Raw genomic sequence first — 5,282 nt, forward strand, 5'->3', positions numbered from 1 at the left:
TGGTGTAATAATTATTGAAATTGTAAAGATGTAAGAAAAACAATCTTCAGAAACCAAACAGTTCCTTGGACGGCATGCCTACCTAAAAAAGAATAAGATAAAATATAAATAAAATGATGCATTCAAGTTAAACTTAGGATGTTCAATGCCGGTCATTTTCACAAAAAGCTTTCAGCTATACAATTAAACCTACCTATTATATAATCATATGACATGAGTGTTAATTTTTTTTCTCGTAATACGGTTTCCCAAAACACGTGTCTAGTATGTGTTGCAATCCGTAACTCGATAAAACGGTTATATACTTTAAGGCAACCGTAGTTTACCTCTGTGTTAACGTCATAAATTGATTGAGAGGGAACAATTCCGGGTTACAAACTTATACCGAGGAAAACACACCAACTATGAGAGGAAAATAACGGAACGGCGAAGTGCAAGAAAAACAATCGCCAACACATTAAAAATCAGAAAGAAAATTTTGTGTAAATAGTTAGTCAAAACGATGAAGCAATGAAACGGTTAATCAATTAGGCTCAAGACATTTCTTTGTGTGCTATTCTTCCTCGTAACCCGATTTGACAATTTTTTTTATTTTTGTATCTTTGTGTGAAATCCACCGGACGAAAATTTTCTCTATTGAATGGTATAAACTGACCTACAAAAACACCATAAACTGATGTCATGAATTTGTTACTTCACTGCATAAGTCGTAGGTCTAATGAGAACTCGAAATTAACACAAATTATAAATAATTCATTTGCCTATAACTTGTATAATAGAAGTGAGGTTTACTTATACATTTTTTATTCAAAATCAAACACATTTCGAAAGTAACTTGTGATAGCTCAACATGTTGTAATCAAACACTTTGGGTGTTAAACTCTATAAAAAAAACACGTATAACACATGTATGTAACATATACATGTTACATATATTCAAAACACTGTTTATTTCCTATTCCTAATAGTATAAACCTATTTTCCAAATCCTGATTCAACTTACTCTTGGTTTGTTTTTCTTTTCATTCTCTTGCTTTTTCTAAAATTTTTGATATCAGATACTGTCTTTTTTCGTCTGAAAACTGTCCAACAAAAGGGCTATTTCTTTTCTTTTTCCCACTGAAATACAAACAAGAACGATATAATAATAACTGTGACTATATTTTTATCATAAAATTGATATTACGACGTTGCTTAACTGATTGAAGATTATTTCACTGAACGGATGTATGAAATAAAATGCCCATAGCTGAAGTGGGTGAAAAAGTTGTGTTTCTTGCAATCAGTTAAGCGTTACATGCTATAAACGTAACCCCCACTCCCTCGCCTTAAAACATTGCCGGATTAGCACCTCAGTTACTATATTTTTACCCTCGGTTACAATTTAAAATCCTTTTTAGTCCATTTTAAAGTAGGCATGGTTCTTTTTTTTTGTAAAAAATTATTTTAATATATCGTTAAAACTCTATTGAACCCATGAGTCAAAATATAACAAAAATTAAATTAATTTTATGTGACTGCCCTTTACAATTACGGCAGTGAAAACAAATTGATACCGTCTTTTAAAGGAAATTCCTATAATTTTGCAGTTATATTCAGAGCTCTACTTTGTCTTTTAAGTTTTAAATCTGTTTCATTGTACCCATCTTGAGCACCAGGACTGATTAAAGGTTTTAACCAGTTTAATTGTACTTGGACTTCAGTTTTCTATGTTGTGTTTCGCAAACTTTAGATTTTTGATTGACCTTTTAACGTTAGGGTTTTTTTGCCAATGAATTTGTCAGTATGTCATCTACTTTCCTGAGGAGTTTACTGATTAAAGTGTGTTATTTGTTTAAATTATTTACCAATAGCTTGGTTCCGTTATATTGCTATACAGAACACAAATGCAACATAAGTTTTGATAACTGCTTCAAATCGAGTTAACGTTTTGCTTGAACCGCCACATAATTCATAGAGCATGTACTTATTTACAAATTGCTCTTGTTCAACCCATTGCTAATTTGTAGCATTTAATGGTATAGATTACGTTCATGCATGAAATAAGAATTAGAACATCATTTAAAATAGATTTTTTGAGGCCTTATTACAAGTTTGCATGCCAACAACAATAACATTTTTATAATTCAGCAAAGGTGGGGTATAATATTTCTTGTCCAGAATTGTAAGTTACTTAATCTTCCGTATTTGATGACTGAGGACTATTTATTAAGAACGATACTTGTGCGAACCAATAATGAATTCAAATTATTAGTGTATGCACTAATTATGAATCTGTTCTCAAGATAGATAACATATTTCTTACGTGTTTCCAATCGCAGTTCATTTGTTTAATCATAAAACAACTAAATGTAAATGACTTTCAGTAAAAACAGATTAAACTTCTTGTCTCTTGTAGAAATCAATTAATTGTTTTTTATCCACTTTGTAATCGTCAATTATTTAAACATGTTACATACGGATGCCAATATTTGTGACTATGGTGTCTAATTATGTTTTAAATGAAACTTGTTCTTTCAAATGATTTTTCATTAGAGCTTCAAGTGTAAGTTTTTCAATATCATATGATATGAAGTAATATAATATTTGAAAACCAAACCTACTGTATTTCACATTAATATTTTTTTAATTGCTCTGTTTGAATTAAGATAAATCAAGTGCAATGAGCGAAGTGACTTACTTTAAACTATTGCTTTCCACCTAGATATACACTGACGTCATAATTATATAACGTTTTCTAAAATATGACCAAGAAATAGTCAGAAAAAAAATATGTTGTGATTTTAAATGGGTTAATTTATCCTTGTAGTAATCTGTTATCAGTAATCCATCGATAAGAAAAAGATTAACGCCCCGTGGAAAGCAGGTCATAACATCGGTTTTCAGATTACTGAACCCATAAAACAAGGTTATGTTGTCTGTTTGTGCACTGTTATTTGAGCGCATAGAACAAAGAAAAAACAAAACCCAGTATGAAAAAGAAGGTGCTTAATCTAATCAAGAAGGACAAGGTTAAGCAGGTAATTCACACATTTCAATAGATAAAACAAAGCTAGAGTAAGACCGTACCACATATGTTGATAAATTGTCAGAAGATACTTGAAGTACTACGAATCAAATGAGAAAAAGGGGAAAGGGGACTGTAAAGGGAAGAAGTCCCAACACAAATAACAGCCGTTAAAAATCTACATAGTAAACCAATGATACAATAAAAATCTTTGATTGAACAGTGAACTTGCATCTGGAAGCTCAGGAAGGTACACACTCATTAAAGAAAACAAGCTCATATTGCAGTAGATTCAAGGAAAATAAATCAATGGTTCCCTTACTACATGTACATTTTTATAGTTTTTGTATGATACTACTATGGGTATATTTATCAACGTTGACTACACAATATTGACTGCTGTACCCTTGTTTTTGACATTTTCACCTTATAAGTCTGTTTGTTTTGTTCACAAATTGTGTCAATATAATGAAATTGTATGTATCTGTCATAAAAGTGAAAGGATTTCACTAGCTTTAAAACCATGTTTAATCCCACATTTTCTGCACAAGAAAATGCCTGTACCAAGTCAGGAATATGACAGTTGTTGTCCATTCGTTTGATGAGTTTGAGTTTTGATTTTGCCATTTGATTAGGGACTTTCCGTTTTAAATTTTCCTCGGAGTTAATTATTTTTGTGATTTTTTGTTTTTTGCTCTCAGATGTTGTTATATATAGTTAAATTACAAACTAAGTATCTTTACTGGCCGTTTTCAGTGAGAATAATTCATATTTATAACGTATTAAAGTTGGCAGTTCAATCAATTCTATACTGAAAAAAAATGTATATTAATTTTGAATGTTTTTTTTTTTATTGCCTGGCGATACAAATAAAAAATTCAAAACATAAAATAAGGTCACCTATATTTTAACTTAGAACAAAATCTGACGTCTTTAATTTATTATTGATATATTGTTTTACGAAATACTGCTAACATTCACTGGGGAACCTTCAAATTACTAACGAGTTTTGATTAGAGTAATTTATCCTCGCGATAATCTTTCTTTATCAGTAATCCAGCGATAGAATTGCAATACACCTGTTAAGAATCTAGGTCATAACGTCGGATTAGAGATTAATACGCCTGAATCCAATATTAAAACGTCTGTTTGTGCACTGTTACACAGAAAACTGGTACAAATTAAAGAGATTAAACTTGTAAACAAAGGAGATGATGGATAATCTAATCGAACCAGACAGACAAGATTAAGTAGTTAATTCACACATTTCAACAGATGATTAAAAAAACTTAATAGGACCACATACATAGTTATTGATGTTTTTAAAGCACGATTACAAAAATCTGATAAGTTCTTTGACGTAAAAGCAGGTGTTTCGTAGTATAAATGGCCTTGATATATATGTGTATTGACGAACTAATCTACTTTTCATTTATCTATCAACACTTATTGTATGTGATGTAATATGGTACTTTAACGATATAGAAGAAAAACCTATTTTATTAAAATCATTTAATGTTTGTAATTATCTAAGTCAATCAGTTCAGTTATGATATAATAGTCAATTATAACAGTTGTGCAATTGTAAAATAAACCAAGTTGCAAACTTTTGAAAAAAGTTAAATTGATTAATATAAGTAAAGTGTCATAACATGGAAGCCAGTCATTGCAATCGAGAATTAATTAAGAAATCAATGCAAATATGAAACCGCAGTTGAATTTTTTTAAAACAAAGTTGATACAGATTTGCTTCTATTTATTTCTTTTATTTACTTTTATGTTATGACCCTGGATTGTAGTTTAATTAAGAGCATCCTGCCTTGTTTACTGAAAATATTTTATACAAATTTTGGATTTTCAATGAATAAACAATGCATGCATGGTTAGTTACTTTTTCATATAATTTTTATTGGAAAATATGTTAACACTCTTTATATTTCCTATCAAAAAACCATATGTTGGTACGCCTTGCGCGGGTTTCTACTCCTAAGTGGCACTCCAATCAAATAAAATGGAATGCAAGACTAACTATGGTAAAACATAAAAGTTCGTAAGTTGAACAACATACGCATGAAGCTGTATTCCAAAAAGTGTTCCAAAATAACAAAGAATATATGAACAGTCAATTTACCTTAAGAAACGAATTTAAGGTTTTTCTTGTGCACACATAAGTGATGGTTGTACTGATAGCCTAGGGTAACGACACGTTCAATAGCATTAGCTGTGTAATTCAAAATTGCCGCTTAAAAATTGCATTATCATAAAGTGACAGCAA

The sequence above is a fragment of the Mytilus galloprovincialis genome, chromosome 7 (genome assembly GCF_965363235.1).
Source record: "Mytilus galloprovincialis chromosome 7, xbMytGall1.hap1.1, whole genome shotgun sequence".
Lineage (NCBI taxonomy): Eukaryota > Metazoa > Mollusca > Bivalvia > Mytilida > Mytilidae > Mytilus > Mytilus galloprovincialis.